The following is a 20,598-nucleotide window of genomic DNA, read 5'->3' as shown; positions in this document are numbered from 1 at the left end:
AAATATTTTTAGAATATATTTAAATATTTTAAAATTTTGTTTGTAAAAAAAAAACTCAACAAAACATTAATTTTCAAAAACAAAGATTTTTTACTTTTTATATAATATTCAAAATAATATATATTATTTTTATAAGATTTTTATATAATATATTTAAAATAATAAAATTTAAAATATACTTATTTTAAAATATTAAAAAATAATTAAGGTAAAAACTAAAAACTAAAAACTAAAAACTAAAAAGGTAAATAATTTAACATAAAATTAAGAAATATGCCAAAAGTATATTTGAATCTCTCATGATTATTTATTTATTTATTTTGAAATGTCAATCTAAACAAAGTCACAAAGTCCTCATTCACCAATTTATAACTTTAAAGATCCAATCTCTTATATGAAATTCAACAACATTAAGATGATAATTCTTACACAAATATTATACATAATTACATAAGAGACTCTTCTTATTCGAGAAAAGAAAAAGAGATGAAATCCTAATAGATAGTATAATTAAGAAGTGTATATGGTGTTATAATATATAACAAGGCATGTGATTTAATTTCTCTACTATGGAGATTGCCCAATGGTCTGAGTTTGAAGTGGAGAAGAAGAAGCACAGCACTTCTTGCAGCAAGTTCCTGGTGGTGGTGGAGTGCAACACACACACTGAACACATATCACCTTATTAACTGCACACCAAAATAAACTTCATGTGTTAGTTAATTATCTTAGAAAAAAAATCATATAATGAGGCCATGGTCAATTCAAAGTTTCAAAACCGGACACAGGGTGCTTTACCTGCTACTAAATCACGCACAGCATCACATGGTAAAGTTGGAGAAAGAGCCATGGCAAAGATGAAAATTGTTATCAAAGTAGACTTCAGAGAATTTGTTGCCATTGCTACAAACAATACAAGACAGAACTATTGAGAAATATAAATGTGAGAAAGGTTCTTGTTATTGGAATGATCTGATATGAATGCAGTGAACATGTATATATATAAATAAATTTTAGTTTGGCAAATACTAAGACTAGTGGATATAAAATTAGATAACCATAGTTTTCTTAGTTGCCGTAAGGTTTAAATTTGAGGGCTGATTTTCAAGTTAATATTATAGAAAATAAGTAATAGGTAGACTCTATGTGCAATAAATCTAATCAGAGACTATTGTAAAGTGGTAATTAGTATCATTTTATTTTTAATCAATAAAAAATATAAATATTTGAGTTTTTGGGGGTCATTTAATAGTTAATTGAATAATATAAGAGAGAAAGAGAACATGAATATGTAATTAGTATCATTTTATTTTTGCTGATAACGTGTTACGAAACTGAATAAAATAATATAAGGAGAGAAAGAGAAGATGAATATGGAGATTTTCTTTTGTATGATTATGGATGTCCATCAATTAAGAGATTTTAGGTTGATTTTCCATTTAATACATATGTCTTATAAATATAACTTATATTGTATCAGAATCTCTTACACTCAGAATATTAATAATAGAATATACTCTCTTCTTCTTTTTCTTTCTTATATTATTTTATTCAGTTTCATATCATCTATAAAATAATAGAGATTTCTTTCGACTTATTTTCAAAATTAACTCAGAAAATATATTAATATTTGCAATTGTGTATATATAATATTTGATTTATTATTTTAAGAAAGTTAATAAATAGCTCATTTGGAGTAGCTAATTCTCATATACTGGTCCAAAGTTGAATAAGTTGTTCTGAAAAAAATAATTTGACTTTTTATATGTAATTAAAATATTTTTGACTTAACCAACATCTACTAGCTTCCTCAACAAGTATAATAATTAAAAGTAGGCCTAACGCCAACATTTTCAAAGTTTTGGTCAAGTACCCTGCCGTCTTTCCTTTTGTTAATCACTTTTGTCCATTTTGTTAATCACTTTTGGACAAGCAGATGGCAACCAAAAAGTGATTAAAAAAATGAGACTGAAAGAGTTTAATATAATAGGTGCTACAACTAGTATTGTTTTCGGTTCGGTCCGGTCTAGATATTTGATATCTCGAAGAATAGACCGAAATCCTAATTGGATAAACCGGGACCGGACCACAACAGTAATGGGGTTATTTATTGGACCGAAACCAATCCGGTCCATTCGGATAAATCGAGACCGGACCGAATTTAACTTACTAGTGAGTTGAGAACTGGGACTGGTCCGATGATTTCGGTTGGATAACCGGACCATCCGAAAAATAAGTGGAAAAAAGTTGAAAATTCAGAATTGTTTTTGAAAATTGAAAATCTGAAAATTGAAAATTGTGCATAATCTTGTATTCTTGTTAAATATTACAACACCATGTGACTTAACAAAAAAACAGCCCTAACCATGTCCATAAGATAAGACCATAACAACAAAAGTGTATCAAAAAAGTTGTTAACAAACTTAAGTTTCAAAAACATACAAAAGATCATTACATTGTTTTAATTATGCCTCAGGAGAATCTCATCATTGACATTGTATTATCAGATCTTCAAGTTGCAGTTATAGAAGAAGCGACACCTGGATCCTCACCAAAATGATATGTCAAAGGTTCATCTTGTGGTTCCTCAAGCTACAATACAAATGTAAAATGTATTAGTTAGTTAGATAGAATAATAATCAACATGTATTACAAATGAAAGAAGACATGAAAAATTTACTTACAATTGAAGCAGTGCAGCCTATCTTAATTCCATATTTCTCCTTCACCCATTCACCTCCACAAAGCACCATTTCAACTGTCTTAGTTTTCATAGATTATCGTTTCGGATCAATAACCTTTTTCCCAGCACTAAAAGTTGCTTCTGAAGCAACAGTTGTAACTGGACAGTTAGGATATCCTTTGCTAATTTACTAAGAACAGGATACTTGGCTTCATTCCCCATCCACCATGTTAAAACATCAAATTTAGATTTAGGGGGAACTTTCAAAGGAGGATCCTCAAGATATAATTCAAGATCAGATTTTTAATTATTATTACCCACAACAGTTTCTAAAAACCTCTCAAAATTCCTCCTTCCCAATCTAGAAGTAGATCATACTTCTGGACTTTCAGATACAACAGGGATAACCTCATCATTCGTTCCATAGGTATCTTGATACAATTGGAAGAGAGAACTTAAGTTGTTAGACAACTCTTGTTCATAGGCAGTTGCTTGAGTAGGATTGGGATACAAGAAGGGGTATACCCATTTGATGAAGATCATCTTATACCTATTGCATAAATTAGAGTATAAGGTAACATATAATGGCCTCAGAATAATTCACAAGGCAACAAATAATAGCCTCATAATTAATTTTCATCATAGGTAAGGCAATATAGAAGGAGGTAACAGAATATGCATCAGAAACAAGTAAGTGCACAAGTAGGTAACAAAATAGGCCTCAGATAATTGATGTCAACTAACAAAGCAGAACAAACAGAATAGGCATCAAATAGAATTCATCATAGGCACTATTAAATCACAACTAACAAGGAAACTTAATTGAATCAATATGTACTATTAAGCCACAACTCACAGGCCTTAGTTAAAATGAATCATATCAATGAAACAGACAAATCAGAAATCATCATAGGCCTCCGTTAAAAATGAAGCAGACCAAACAAAATAGGCATCAGAAACAAGTAAGTGCACAAGCAGGTAACAAAATAGGCCCCAGATAATTGATGTCAACTAACAAAGCAGACCAAACAGAATAGGCATCAAATAGAATTCATCATAGGCACTATTAAATCACAACTAACAAGGCAACTTAATTGAATCAATATGCACTATTAAGCCACAACTCATAGGCCTCAGTTAAAATGAATCATATCAATGAAACAGACAAATCAGAAATCATCATAGGCCTCAGTTAAAAATGAAGTAGACCAATGAAACAGGCAAATCATAAATCATCATAGGCCTCAGTTAAAAAATGAACAAGCAGGTAACAAAATAGGCCTTAGATAATTGATGTCAACTAACAAAGCAGACCAAACAGAATAGGCATCAAATAGAATTCATCATAGTCACTATTAAATCACAACTAACAAGGCAACTTAATTGAATTAATATGCAACATAATAAGCCTTAGATATTAATGAATCATATCAAACAAATATCATCATAGGCATAAATGTTCATACCTTGGATCAAGGACTGCACCAATAGATATCAATGTATTAGATTCTGACCAATACTTGTCATATTTCAACTTCATTTCATTAGCAAGCACCTGCAGATGAGGATTAGATTAGATACATGAAGGTTTATCAAGTAGAACCTTCATCCTGTAAAGCTCAGCCAAAAACATATTAGCAGTAGGGTAAGAGGTGCCACTTATAATTGATGCCACATCAGCAAAAACCTCCAAAAACTTGCAAATATCATGAGCATCTTCCCAATCATTTGCCTCAGGAAAAAAACTAAGAAATGCACCATTTTCCTCAGTATATCTAGGCCAAACATCTCTGTAGTGGTATGTAGTGGACAACATCAACCAAGTTGAGTTCCACCTTGTCTTGGTATCCAATACTTGCATTCTGCCTTCAAGTTACAACTCGTCAACAAACTTTTTGAATGCTTTGCATCTTGTTTCAGAATTCAGTAAGTATTTGACACCATTTCTTATCTTATCATCAGTCACCTTAATCATATCAAGACCATCCTGCACCAACAAATGTAAAATGTGTGCACAACACCTTACATGAAACAATTTACCATTTAAGGGTAAATTTCTCCTACCAGAATAATCCCTCTTCAATCTAGCAATGCAATTATCATTGGCACTAGCATTATCAACAGAAATAGAAGCTACCTTATCCCTTATTCCCCAATCATCCATTACCTTTATCAACTCCCTACACAAAACCTCCCCAGAATATGGTGGTGGCACATTCTTAAAAGATTAAACTCTTTTATGAAGCTGCCATTTTGAATCAATAAAATGACTTGTCACAGTCATATAACCTATCCTCTGTTCACCAGACCACCATAAGTCAGTGGTAAGACTGACCCTGTTAATTAAAGCCATAGAACTTTTCATCTTAACTCTTTCAGCCTCATAAAAAGTCTCACAGTCAAACTTAACCTGTTGCCTAGTAATCTTTTTGTACCATGGATGAATCTCCTTAAGAAACTCATTAAATATAACACCTTCCATAACAGAAAAAGGAAATTCACGACCTAGAATCATATGTGCTGCAATTTCTCTAACCCTAGCATGATTATATGTCCAGGTTGCCAATCTAGGAGTACTAGTGTCACCTATGTCTAACGTAGACTGTGCAACCTCTTTGTCATTATTACCTTTCAAACTCAGCATTCTTTGAATACAAGATTCTAAATGTTTCTTACCATTAGATGTACTTTTCCATTTTGTATCATATGTGTAGAGCTTACCACACCATCTGCACTTCCACTTCTTAATGCCATCAGGACCTTCAACAAGAATCATTTCAGTATGAATAGCAGACTTTTTGGGACGAGGAGCTTTACCAAAAGTATTTCTCTGACTCAGAGAACTCTGATCTTGGTCAACTTGAGGGGTTGATCCATAAGTGTTTGTAGGGGATGTGTTGATGTGCATAAGGTATATCCTTATGCACGGTGCATAAATACTAAAATATTGTTTATATTACTCAAAGTATTATATTTATTACTCAAAATAATATACAAATTACTCAAAATAGTATAAATATTACTGAGAACAATGAATATATTACCCAAAATAGTTAAAATTCGATATTACTCAGAATGGTGTAAATTTTACTCAGAATAGTGTACTCATTACTCACAATTAATAATTACTCATAATTAATAGATGTGTACAAATAATGCATATATTATTCATGGAATATGATATTATTACTCGTTTCTAACTAAAATATTACTCGGAACAATTTAAATATTACTAGTACGAGACCTATGCACCGTGCATAAGGATATACCTTATGCACATCAACCTTACCTGTGTTTGTAGTATTTTGAGTGGGGGTATTTTGAGTGATAGTATTATCAGTGGGGGTAGTTTGAGTAGTGGTATCAGTTGGAAGCTCCAAATCAATCATCTCACCAATCTCTAAGTTACCTCCATCTGTTGTCTCCTCTTCCCCCAATGTCACCAAGCAACATATCAATATCAAGTAGATCCATGGTTGGACTTCTTGGAGGATTCAATGAGGAATCTTGAAAAGACATGGAACAAAAATCAATCAATCAATCAAACAATAATATAAATTATAATATGAAATAAGAACAAAACTCAGCTACACAAGCCCTCAGAATTTTTTAACAGATGGCAGACAATTATTCAAAATCAAAATTCAAAACCCTAGCCGACCCTTTAATTATGATCAAAACTCAGCAACAACAAACCCTAATATTTTATTATTACTAATCAAATGTGAAACGTCAAAATTGTAACATGCATTTACAAAGCCTCACAAACAAATTTTATTATTTTGGTCACAACTCTCAACAACTCACAAAGTAAGAAAACAGTTTAGGTCAAAAAAATTATTGGTAATAAATGATTCATCAAATGATTCAACTCAAACATGCATACATGGTAAAGATGAAACAGACTATAACAAAAATAACAAATAATTTTTTTTGAAAACATTACAAGTTTATGGAAGCCTCTAAAATAGATATATTCAATAAGCACTCAACAACAACCACGAACGAAGAAGAAGAAGAACACGTACACTGAAGGGATTAGGTTTAAGTTTAACGTCATCATCGGGCAGAGAGAGGGGAAGAGGAGGTCGCCGGAGGAAGTAGGGCAAGAGACATGGGGAGCAGAATTGAAGGAGTGGGAAAAAGTGAATGTAAAATCTGAAAACAAAATTTATATTAACAGTCTCGGGTACTCATTGAATAAATGGCCCGGTTCTTCATTCGGGAAACGGATTACATATTTATCCATGACCGATCCAAGCATATGTTTGGTTGATCCAATGTACCAGTTCTATCGGTCCAGTTCTCGGTCCGGTTCTCGGTTCTTTAGTCCCAAAAACAGTCCTAGCTACAACACTATAATCTAGCTAATCTATGTGAGCAAGGTCTTTAAAGCGCTATTGAAATAAAAATGCCATTAACACTAGTTTTTGGAATAATGATTGTAATAACATTTGGAGTGTTGATAATGATTATAATAACACTTGGAATTTTAAAAAGAAAATAACTAGAGACTTGATAAAATGAAATATCGGAAAAATATGCATAGTGACTTATATATTTATTATAGGTTTAAATATCTCACTCGTAATTTGTCGAAATTTTGGTTTTTGTTCATTTATTTTGTTTTTAAAAATAATTTTTAAATGTTGAGATTCATTAGGTTTTGTTTCCAGGCGTTAACATTTTGTTGTTAAAAAGTTATAATAAGTTATAACTAAGGGTGAAAATAGGTTGGGTCGAGTTAGGCTTTGCCAAACTTAAACCTGATCGGTTAAAAATTTAAAAGCCTGAGTCTGGCCTATAGTTTGTCATTGGCTTATTTTTTAGTCTGAGTCTAACCTTTTCAAAGGTCTGATTAGTCTGTTAGCCTACTTAAAAACCTGTTTTTTTAACATATATAAACTAGTTATTCAATTAATGTTTATATAGACAAAAATAACTAAAAGATCAATGATATGAAAAGTTTGTTTGCATTGAGTTATATTAGCTTACTTAGAAAAATAAGTTTTGTGAGACTATTTGCTAAGAAAAACATATGAAAACAACTTCTGAATTTGTTCCGAAGGAGTTTTCATCCTACTTTTGAATTTGTTTTTAAAATTTAATAAAAATGTAAATAAGAAAAACAAAATAGTTTTACCAAAATAATTTATTATTTTTAAAAGGAAGACATATTTTTAAAATAAAAATAAAATTGTTTACATCAATAATATACATATATGTCAATTTTCCATATGTTATCTAAAAAAATTGTATCTTAAATTAAAAATAATTTCAAAATAAAAAATATATATACATAAATAATTAAAAAACAACATTTTTTCTTTTGTTTGAATTCATACATTATTTTAAATATATTTACTTTTATTTTCTTTAATTGTACAAAAATATAATAACTCGTGTGTTCGCACGGATTCTGGTATGAATATCCGTATGTTCGCACGGGTACTGAGTTAAGCCTTTGGCAACGGTGGGGGGTAAACCGAAACACACTCATATTACAGGGGGATAAACTACTATTAACCCAAATAAAAATGCTATTAACACTTGTTTTTGGCATAATGACTATAATAACACTTGGAGTTTGGAAGAGAAAATAACTAAGAGACTTTTGGTAGTTTTTTTTCTTTTCAAATAACTAACATTTTAAAATTAATTATCCAAATAACTAATTTTAAAAAATTTACCCAAATAACCATATTTAAAATCTAGCATAAAAGGAGGCGTCACCCCTCATAGCGTCTATGTGTTTTTTAGCACACACCACCCTCATGGAGCCTATATGCACATAAAAAAGAAGGTGCCGCCTCATATGGCACCTATGTGCAATGTCTGTGTAGATGAGCCATATGGGATGACTCCTATGTGTTATGATATTTTCTATAAATAAAACCTTCATTCATCCACCATTATCCACACATTTTCTCACTTTCTCTCTCATTTCTTCTTCATGACATTTAATAGTATTTAAAAAAAAGGATGAATATGTATGTTTCTCCGCTGTGAAACCCCCGATTAAAATAAAATTTTGGAATATCTATTATATGGACCATCTTAAGAGGTCCTTGATCTGTTGTTTAAGCGAGGAGTTTGAAGATGGTGAAATTAATAGAATAATTCAGATGCATAGAACAACCACCTCAATTGTGACTAGAGCACTAAAACGTTGGTGGGATGAAGTAAAAATGACAATGATGTCTGTACTATAATGCATGGATCAGATGATATTGTTTTAACGGTTGTGATATCTTAGATATTTTTCCATTTAAAATAATTTTAGTAATTGTCTGTGTTGTTGTTTTAGTCATGTTTGTGTTTGTTTAGTTATAACAAATATGTTTAAGGAATAAATAAAATTCAGTTGATTTCTAAATATATATTAAAAAGAGTACATACAATTATTAGGTTGCGGAGCTTGTTCCATATTGGGACAATTATTTCAGTTGTGTTCGACCTGATAACATAACTACACTTCCTTTCCAATTTTTTAGCCGCATCCATTTCGATTCTAATACGTGTGTTGTTAGGGCAGGCATTTTTCTTCTGTCGCATTCTATCATTGTGCCAAACTACTTCCCCTTCATACATAGGCCAATAATTCTCTTTTACTATCACTGGAAATGCATTGTTGTATACCCCGAGCAACGTTTCAGCCTTGTAAATAGGAGATAGCAATGTTAAGGAATCTCGATGAGCATATGGACATGCCGCTATGATATAGGAGCAAGGCATGCGGAAGGCTTGAAAATTATCGCAACCGCACCAATCATCTGGTAGTAGGACCCGATACTCTTGTCTTGGCAACCCCTCACAATTGTTTTTTTGACACTGAAAGTGCGGTTAAAACAACCGAAAATTATAACATGATGGATGTTGGTTTGGCAGTTTGTTCCTTCATAAATTTTATGAAGCTTTCACTGAACAATAGCCCTTATTGTAACACTGCACTCCATCTTTCACCTTTTTTCGCGAACAACGAAGCCATCCTAAAATAGGTTGATCACACCAAAGAGGTTATGAGAATGTTTCTGATTCCTTTGAAAACACCTTTCATCAATTCCACAATATTTATTGTCAAGTGGCCCCATCATTGTCCACTGTCATATGCCCTCAACCATTTTTCTTTGGCAAGATTATCAACCCACCTACTGTTGAAAGTATTTTAGGGTAAATATTTTCTAATATATCGTATCCACAGAGACTGAGTAATATTGCTGCCGTTCTATAGTTACTTTATAATGAGTCATGAAAAGTATTGGTTTGATTATGTGATCTCGAATTGCAATTAATAAAATAAGATTTAAATGAATAAAAGCTTAAAGATTGAATAACAATGGTGAATGAATATGTTGAGTTCTAGGGTTCATCAACCTATTCATATACAATAATCAATTAATCCACATGTGAACATTATCTAAGTTATTATCTTCATTCATCCTCAAAACTGATATTATGTCTAATGATAAATCTAGAACCACCTCTACCGGTATGATATTCGATCTCTCAGAATAACTATAAAGATAAAGGGAATGAATAACGATGATTTATGAAAAATTCTTCAAAACCTCATCTATGAGTATTAATCAACAAGTCAATGTAAAAACCTAGGGCGAAAGTATAAACCCTATCTCTCGATTGATAGTTCAACAATGATATAAAATAAAAGCAAGGTTTTTCATTGATAATAAAACTTAAACAATTGTTCACAGGAATTAATCAAAGTAATTGCATCTTCATAGGTTAACTACTACCTTAAACTCAACACAATAGGGTTTAGCTCTCCATATCCATGAAGAACACACAAGATTTCATGGAAGGATTCATCTTTATCAAGGGAATGTCTTCAATTGATGTTGAATTCTCCGTCGGAAGTTGTCTTCTACTCTGGGATAAGATTGCTCTCTGAATTTCGCTCACCAAAGATCTCTCTCTTATGAGGATTAGGGCTTCTATTTATAACAATTTGTCCTTGTAACGCAGCTGTCGCGGCTCGGCACGTACTGGCGCGACGCGAACCCAAGTCAGAGGGTTTGGCGCGTCTCGCCCATGATTGGTGCGGCCCGGCCTTTACTTTATCCCACTTCTTTGTGATTTCTCTTCTTCAGAGCCTCTACGCCTGCGTGTTTCTTCGTCTTTGCTTCTTAACTTCAATATCTGCACAAATAACACCCAAAGTGACGCAAGTTGTTCTACAATTAGCATTGAACCTCTCAAGTTCAATTCTAACTATAAAATCCTTAAAAAGCACAAGATATGTTCACTTCTAGCTCAAAAGGTAGTTAATTTGACAAATGAAAACACTACTAATTCACTCCTAACACTTGCCCGCATCCAGATTTGACAATCTGATCTCGCGGCGATAGTGTTGGAATGATGGTTGATTTAATGCATACCCACGTTCACAAGAGTTTTTCGACGAATCTTGTCTTTGATCTCCCGCATGAAATTTTATGCAATATGTCTAATGCAGTAGACATGCGCAAAAGTGGGGTCGTGCCAACCGTTAGCCGGATTCTTGTATGCACTCTCAATAAAAGCATTCCTTTTGGAAATTAAATAGAAATCATACTAAGTTGGGGAGCAAAATGTGTTCGAAGATTCTTGAGAAAGAAACTCCAACCACCAGCAGTTTATCCATCTTGTGTGACTACCATCAATAGCGTTCCTTTATATTTCTCGTACAACCAAGTTCCATCTATTTGAATAATTAGTTTGTAGAATGCAAATCCTTTAATGCAAGGATGAAATTCCCAAAACAATTGATGAAATATACTATTTCCATGGACATAAGTTCTGTTTGGGGCATACGTTGGCAATGTCTCTGTAACAGAACAGTGTAGGGAGTATAAGTGTGAAGCGCAACCAAGAAGCACGAAAGTTATTTGTATGAATCCTCCCAGTTTCTGTTTACAAGTTCAATCGCCTTTGTCTTTTCTAACCACACCTTTATGTACGAGGGACTATAATTGTATGTTGTAACAATATGGGAGGTAAGATTTCTTGCCAGATTTCATGGCATATAAGATTATAGCTTAGTTTAGGATGATCTTGGGACAGATTGGTGGTAACGAAAGTGTGGTCTTGAGAAATAGAACCTATTACCCTGGAATCACTTCTCTTCATGTATAATGCTGTCAGCCGAAACACACACTCTAGATTCACAAACAGAATTATGTACCTCTCGCATTCGTGCAATCTACTATAAGGATTCAACTTCTAGACAATGAATTATTGACTGAAACTTAACAGTAGAGTTGTCATTGCAGTTAAGAATATGATTATATTTTAGGACCAATGAACTTTATTGTCTCCAACGAAGAGAAAGATACTTTGAAGGGAGGCAAAAATAATTTTTCATCACAAGCACTCAAATAGCATGTCTGCATAATATTCCAGAAAACTCAAATTCCTTGCAAGAACAATGGATTAATTCATTGTTTCCTAATCAACTTACAAAATGACCTCCTTCAGTTATGGTGTGATGCCTCACATTGTATGTTTTGTTGTTAATTTTGGTTGCTACATATTTTTTGAAAACTCAATCTCTTGTTGGAGTAACCTAAAAGCATAAGGTGTGAGTATAGATGCAGCATGTTCCTCAATAGGAAAACATATTCTAATATGAGGATTATGGTACTTTTGGCGCATTCTTGCTTCTTCTTTAGCTTGATTTCTAATTTTGACAGCAACTCCAACCTACACAAAAACATATTAATTGGGACTAAATTAAAACCAATAGATAGAAAAGATATTTGAGAAAAATGAATTTACTCAATTAAATGAACTAACTTAATTTATAAAATCTGTGGCACCCAATAATCTTTTTATATATGAATTTATAGATTCTGAACGTCCATTTGTTGTCATTCCAGCAAAAAAGAATCCCTTCAAATAAGCAAGTGCCCAAAATTTGCGATGAAAATAAAGAAGTTAATATAGTTATCCTTGCTAAGATCAAACTTTGCAACCATCAATTTCCATTCCCTCTCAAAATCATCTATACATCCTAAATGGTATAGTCGATGAAACTCATATTTAAAATCATTATATCTCGACCCTAACGGAAAAGAAAACCAAGTTGATAACTTTGACAGGATATGCCATATGCAAAATGCATGTTTTGTGTTTGGTAATTTCATTACAATAGCTTCTTTCATTGCAAGATCTTGATCTGTAAGAATTGTTTGTGGATATTTTCCTTTGACAAAACTAATAAAATTCTGAAAATAATAAAGAACATATAAATTAACTTACTAAAAACTAAAATTTAGAAATTGAGAAATGATAACCTCACATATATAAGAACATACCTTTATAGCCCATGTAAAAGAAGAAATCTTCTCATCTCGCAATATAACGCATCCAAAAAAAATGGAATTTCCATGATTATCGACTTCGGCCCATATTCCAAGTGGCATGTCAAAACGATTTATTCGATAGATGGTATAAAAAACAACCACATCTCCAAACGCTTCATATGCTCGAATTGAATCACCAAATGCCCAAATAATATGCTCCAATTTGTTATTTTCATCTATTGAAAATTCAAATTCAAATGCATCATCTATGTCTTTCAAATTTTTACATATTTTGAGAACATTTGAAGCATCACATTCTTTACCAATACCACTTTGAGATTGAATAAAATTTCTAATATCTTTCTCCAAAAATGGTAAATTTCCTGCATTTACTCCATTCTCTAATTCAAACACTCTTGTTATCAAACTTACATAGCAACCAGCTTTTGACAACAAAAGAATGCGGTTTTGATCATTAATTGGAATGTTTCGATAAGTAGGAAGAAATTAAACCTCTTTATCATCTAATAACTTATGGTTATGATTATTATTAAAATATTTCACCACCCACTTTTTCTCAGAGTTAATTGTTGTTTTAGCCACCAACTATTTTGTAGTACAATTACATCTTGACGACTTTCATTTCCTTTGAACTTCCATTTCATTATCTTTATGTTGGTTAATAGTACCAGCACGATGACAAACAAACTCTCTTTTATAAATACCTAAGGGATTATCATCAGATTCTTAATAGATATGTAAACATGATGACGTCTAATTAAAAACCTATTTTTTCGTGCAAACCCCGTAAAAGCTGTAAGCCTCGTCATCACTACTAAATACCTTTCCTTGATAAAGATCAAAATCATCAATTCATTTAACTTGAGGCAAAGGTCCCTGTTGTGGCTCTTGAAAGGTCATAGAATATATTTTTTTCATCATTTTCATGTACTAAATTATTCTCTGTAAGAAGTTCCAAAGACCAATAAATGACCTCATTTCTTTCTTCAAATGGCATAATAATTTCAGCTCAAATCTGAATAGCAAGTAGTATTTAAAACAAATAATTATACCAAAAACAATTAAAAGTTACTATAAACAATAAACAAATACAAACTTTTTGAATCAAATAGAAAGAAAGTAAACAAAATAATATCAGAACTACTACTTATACATATTACATATACACATGCTAAATCGTGAAAAGGAAAAATAAAAAAAAAAATCATTACAAGAATACCTTTTTTAGTAGAGAACGTGATGTAATGAGTAGAAAGTATAATCTGGAACTTCAAAAGCAATATTAGAGCAAGAGAACCTAAAATGTTGCAAGAGTAGAGAAACAAGAAAGAGAAAGAGAGAATTGGCAGTCATCATTTTTCATGAAAATATAATTAATTTAAAACTTAAATTACATTTGTGTCCCTTAATTTTTAGTTTTAAAAAAAAATAAAAAATTGTTATGAATAATAGTAAATAGATGTGGATGTTCATTTTCCTCAATCTTTCTATATTCCTTAACTCCTATAAATTAAGTTCCTAACTTTTGTGTATTCCTTGAGTTAATGGTTGTTATTGGTCATGTACTATAAATATGGATCATGTTGCAATGTTAAGGTAACTTGAAAGAAGATGATAATACAATATTACTTTTTCTCTCATTCATCTCTCCTTTATCTCTATATTGTTTTGGTTAATTTCATAACACGTTATCAGCACGATACTCTACAACGCGGGTGATGATATAGTCAGGTTCTACGTTATTTTTCTAATCTTAATATATTTGAACCAATATAATATAATTCATGTTTTTGTTACTGTTTTTTTTCCTTCATATAAATATGTTTATTTTTTTATATATATTTTGTAGAGAAATTGATTTACCTTGTACAATAATATTAGATTTCTTTGATCATTCTTGTTAAATTCCGGAAGAATTTAACATTAAGGCATTTCTATATGTTTGCCCGGAATTGAATTTTAACACATAAAAGTGTTATTTTAATATTTAAGTATCCCTGAAGGATTGCACAAAGAATAATTTTTCTCGACCGTTGTTTATGGAAATAGTTTGTGATGTGATATTTGTTGAACTAAAGATTAATATTAAACTATCTCTAAATTATTATTCAAAGATTGAGTTTAATCGATTATTGTGTTTATCAATAATTGATGAATTCCAGAAGAATTCAACTTTTAATCACCTTTAAAATGCCGCATCTATAATATTATTAAATCCTAGAAGAATTATAAATATTATTATTTTTATTAGTAAAAGATTTGTGATTGAGTTCCTGAAGAACTACAAAATGTGATTGAGTTCCTGAAGAACTATATAAAAAATTGTGATTTCTTCATGATATTAATGAATCCCAGAAGGATTGCATCTATACTAATAACATATCCCAGAACGATTGCATCTGTTATGTTACAAATTTGAAAAATAATTGCATCCCCTATATTATCGAATTCTAGATGATTGAATCAATAATAGTGAAGTATCCTAGAAGGATTTCACAAAGAAATTTTATTTTTCTTTTATTGATGATGTAAAGATTTGTAATCTACATTTTTGAGAAATAAAATTTCATAAAAATGATCCAATTTTCTTTCATAATTTAATGGTATACATCTATGAAGGATTGCAAATATTGTAATTTTCTAAGTAAAACGAAACTCTCAGAATAATATCAATTGTGATCTTCATGCATCCCAAAAATATTGCAAGAGTAATATTAAAATATCCCTGAAGGATTTCATAAATTTTTGTTGTTGTATCGATCTAAAAATTTATAATTTGTAATATGCTCATAAAAAGATTGTTATTCCAGAAGAATAACACAAATAATTTTAATGCATCCCAGCAGGATGGTTATATGTCTTCGATCATTATATATAACAAATTATTTATATAGTTACTGAAGATCTTATCAAACATCCCTGAAGGATAGTAAAACAACATAATTATATGATGATATGATTTTGTATAATTTTGATAATTATATGTTAATATGTGCATATGCGTGTGTATGATTAAAATTATTAATCATGGGATACTATTATATTGGTTTTGAATATATTACCAATCATTACACAAATTAGATATAGTTCTTGATGCTCCAAAATTAGGATGATCAGTGTTTAATTTATGTACTCAATTGTAATACCTCATATTAAACAAAGTCTTGGTGATACAATTTCTTTATTCATATTATTTCTAAATATTGATATTTTAACAAAAGAATTAAAACATTGCAATCTATTAAAGAATATATCAATAGTCTAAAGTTTCTACATATTTTAAAGTTGTTATAATAGTGCTTAGATTTTTCATATAAATCTTAATTATACTATTCTTTTCTTTTTACAAGTATAGTGTATGGATGACATTTGTTAGTCCATCTTAAAGGCACACGAAAGTAATCCTTTATATTTTCTTTTTGTGTGTTCTTTTTATGTCTTGCCAAATATTTTTTCGTCATAAAATGTATTACACAAATGAATTTGGACATAAAATGTATAGTAGAAAAGCTATCGGCTTTTCCCTCGGGCTTGTACTACACTTATATTAGTACAATTTAAGCACATGTCATTGTAAACCAGTAGTTTACAAATTACACTTAAATGTGTCGTTGGTAAAACCGGTTGGGTCATCTCGGATTTAATATGATGCGAATAATTTGTATTGAAGAACCAGAAGTTTCTTCAATTCAGACAATTTTTGTGTGTTTCTAAAGGAAAATAAAAATTTGAGAAATTACGATTTTATGACATTAATTGTTGCATCGACTAAAATATCATGCATATGTCTCTACTCACAACCAGAAGTTTGTGAAATTATTTTCTCAACTAATTAGACTAAGATCTTGTTTTCTGGATTTTTTTAAAAAAAATCTTGTATAAGTATAACATATATTATTAAAATTGATATTGAATATCATATAATATATATTCATAAAAAGAAAATGGACCCGAAGATCCATTCTTTAGACGTCTAAAGTTAATTATATGGTTGATACTTATGAGATCATCAATTCTAAATTATATATTTGAAACACCCAAAGTATGATATTAAGATATTTATTCGCATCAAGCCAACAAGATACTATATCTTAGTCCTCCCTAATTTATTCTAATACTTCTAATATTTGTGAACATTTGGATGTGTTGTGTATATTCCAATTGCTCCAATATAATATATTAAGACGAGTCATGAAAGAATATTGGAAAAATATAATGACTCTCAATTTTGAGGATATAATTTGAGAAAATAATCAAATACTTGATTGCAGCCAGTAGGTTGATTATCACTTGATAAATTAATTTTCCCAATATTAGGGGGAGGAAATAAGCAGCTGAAATCATGAACAAGAAGTTCAAATGAACAATTTAAAATAAATTGTTGACTTGATCCTCGTACAAATCAATATGAACCCAAAGTTCAAAATATTATTCATTTGCAAGGTTTATGAAATAAATTATCAACTGATAATACTCCACTCAAAGTGGATTCTCCTATTGGATAATATAATATTGCAAATGAGTTGTTGTTGCACCTGAAGCGTGGTATGAAAGTCGGTTCTAATGTTAAAAGTCCTCTACTAAGAAAAGAAACTAAAGATGACCCAAGTGAGGATATGAAAATGCTAAGAGCACTTTGACCTAATTTAATTTTCAGTTCCAGAAGAACAAATCAAGTACTTGAAATATGAAATAAAGAGATCTCGATAAATTATGTCATGGATGAAATGGAATGGAACCGAAATTGAGATAACCAAATAAAGTCAATATTGACAATGTCTTTGTATACAATATAGCGCTAAATGTGATCAATGATAACGAGGATCATGAGTAAAAGTCTATTAAAGATTGTAGACTAAGTGAGAATTGGCCAAAATAAATCTATTCAATTGAAGAAGAATTAAACTCACTTTACAAGTGACTCACTTTTGGACATGTAGTCCGAACACCTCAAGGTGTGAAACTAATTGGATATAAATGAGTTTTTGTGAAAAAGAAAAATAAGAATGATATAAAGTTTGATTTATTGCTCAATGATTTTCACAAAGACCTAAGATTGATTTTGATAAAAACATATTCACCTGTAGTGGATTTAATCGATTTTTGATCATTAATTAGTCTTGAAACACATGAAGGGCTTAATTTGAACATGATGGATGTAATTGTTAGAACAAGATTTGTTCTTATCAATTATCTTAGTTTTGATGATAACAATAATATGAATTTTGCTTAAGATAATATGGTACTCTAATCCAATGCAATTTCCCTTTCAGGAAATATATATAAAGAGTACGCATAATTCAGCGCTCAGAAGTTGTGTCTCAAATGGTTCAGCATGCAACATCAGAACATGGTCTGGCAAGACATCAGAAGATGGTCGAAGCAGAATCAGAACATGGGTCTATGGAAGCATCAGAAGAACATGAGATCAGAAGCACTGAAGATCAGAAGATGGTATCACGCAACAGAAGCACTTCAAGATCAGAAGATCAGAAGATGCTATGCACCAAGCTGTTTTGACTCTGATGATATTCAAACGTCGTATTCACAAACATCAGATCAGAAGGAAGTACACGTGGCAGACTACGCTGACTGACAAAAGGAACGTTAAAGCTACTAAAGGCAACGTCAGTAGACACAGCGTGAACAAGGCTCGAGGTAGTTGACAAAAGCGTATAACATTAAATGCAATGCTGTACGGAACACGCAAAGCATTAAATGCACTCAACGGTCATCTTCTCAACGCCTATAAATATGAAGTTCTGATGAGAAGCAAGGTTAACGATTCTGCACCAAAACAACTTATATCAAACTTGCTGAAACGCTGTTCAAATCAAAGCTCAGAATCTTCATCAACTCACTACATTGCTGTTGTAATATTTTAGTGAGATTAAGCTTAAACGATTAAGAGAAATATCACAGTTGTGATTATCGCTTTTAAGAAGCATTTGTAATACTCTTAGAATTACATTAAGTTGTAAGGAACTAGAGTGATCGTGTTGATCAGAATACTCTAGGGAAGTCTTAGGAGTGAACTAAGCCTAGAGTGATCGTGTTGATCAGTAGACTCTAGAAAAGTCTTAGAGGGTATCTAAGCAGTTGTTCCTGGAGTGATCAGTGTGTGATCAGAAGACTCTGGAAGACTTAGTTGCGGACTAAGTGGAAAACCATTGTAATCCGTGCGATTAGTGGATTAAATCCTCAGGTTGAGGTAAATCATCTCTGCGGGGGTGGACTGGAGTAGCTTCGTTAACAGCGAACCAGGATAAAAATAATTGTGCAATTTATTTTTATCGTCCAAGATTTAAAGTCACACTTATTCAATCCCCCCCTTTCTAAGTGTTTTTCTATCCTTCAATTGGCATCAGAGCGCCGGTTCTAAGGTGCAAGCACTTAACCGTGTTTAGAAAAGATTCAGGAAGAGAAAAACGCTTCAGTAAAAGATGGTTGATGAAAGTGAAAAGTCTACACCTACACCTGCATCTACATCTGGCTCTGCTGAGCAATACAACGGTAACAATGGTTATACTAGACCGCCGGTATTTGATGGTGAAAACTTTGAATACTGGAAAGATAAACTGGAAAGTTACTTTCTGGGTCTAGATGGTGATCTATGGGATCTTCTGATGGATGGTTACAAACATCCTGTAAATGCCAGAGGCGTAAAGCTAACAAGGCAAGAAATGGATGATGATCAGAAAAAGCTTTTCAGGAATCATCATAAATGCAGAACTGTTTTGCTGAATGCTATCTCTCATGCTGAGTATGAGAAGATATCTAACAGGGAAACGGCCTATGATATATATGAGTCCTTGAAAATGACTCATGAAGGAAATGCTCAAGTCAAGGAGACTAAAGCTCTAGCCTTAATCCAGAAGTATGAAGCCTTCAAGATGGAGGATGATGAAGACATTGAAAAAATGTTTTCGAGATTTCAAACTCTGACTGCTGGATTGAGAGTTCTTGACAAAGGATACACCAAGGCTGATCATGTGAAGAAGATCATCAGAAGCTTACCCAGAAGATGGGGTCCTATGGTGACTGCATTCAAGATTGCAAAGAATCTGAATGAAGTTTCTCTGGAAGAGCTGATCAGTGCCTTGAGAAGCCATGAGATTGAGCTGGATGCAAATGAGCCTCAAAAGAAAGGTAAATCTATTGCATTAAAATCTAATATCAAGAAATGCACTAACGCTTTTCAGGCCAAAGAAGAAGATCCTGAAGAATCAGAATCTGAAGAAGAAGATGAACTGTCCATGATTTCCAGAAGGGTAAATCAACTCTGGAAGAGCAAGCAAAGGAAGTTCAGAGGCTTCAGAAGTTCAAAGAGATTTGAACATGGAGAATCTTCTGATGACAGAAGATCTGACAAGAAGAAGGTCATGTGCTATGAATGCAATGAACCAGGACACTTCAGGAATGAATGTCCAAATCTTCAGAAGGAGAATCCCAAGAAGAAGTTTCATAAGAAGAAAGGTCTTATGGCAACCTGGGATGAGTCAGAAGATGATTCAGAAGATGAGCAGGCCAACTGTGCGCTGATGGCGACAGAAGATGACGAATCAGAATCTACATCAGAATCAGATTCTGAAG

General features: G+C 31.9%; 1 pseudogene; it reads right to left on the bottom strand.

Annotated features, from left to right (window-relative positions):
* Positions 1-11,885: 11,885 nt before the first annotated feature.
* LOC131632462 (protein FAR1-RELATED SEQUENCE 11-like) lies at positions 11,886-13,905 on the bottom strand (annotated as a pseudogene).
* Between the last annotated feature and the right edge of the window lie 6,693 nt (positions 13,906-20,598).

Source organism: Vicia villosa, unplaced genomic scaffold (assembly GCF_029867415.1).
Source record: "Vicia villosa cultivar HV-30 ecotype Madison, WI unplaced genomic scaffold, Vvil1.0 ctg.000941F_1_1, whole genome shotgun sequence".
Classification (NCBI taxonomy): Eukaryota; Viridiplantae; Streptophyta; class Magnoliopsida; order Fabales; family Fabaceae; genus Vicia; species Vicia villosa.
The sequence above is the reverse complement of the archived record's forward strand: the minus strand, read 5'-3'. Positions and strand labels throughout refer to the sequence as shown.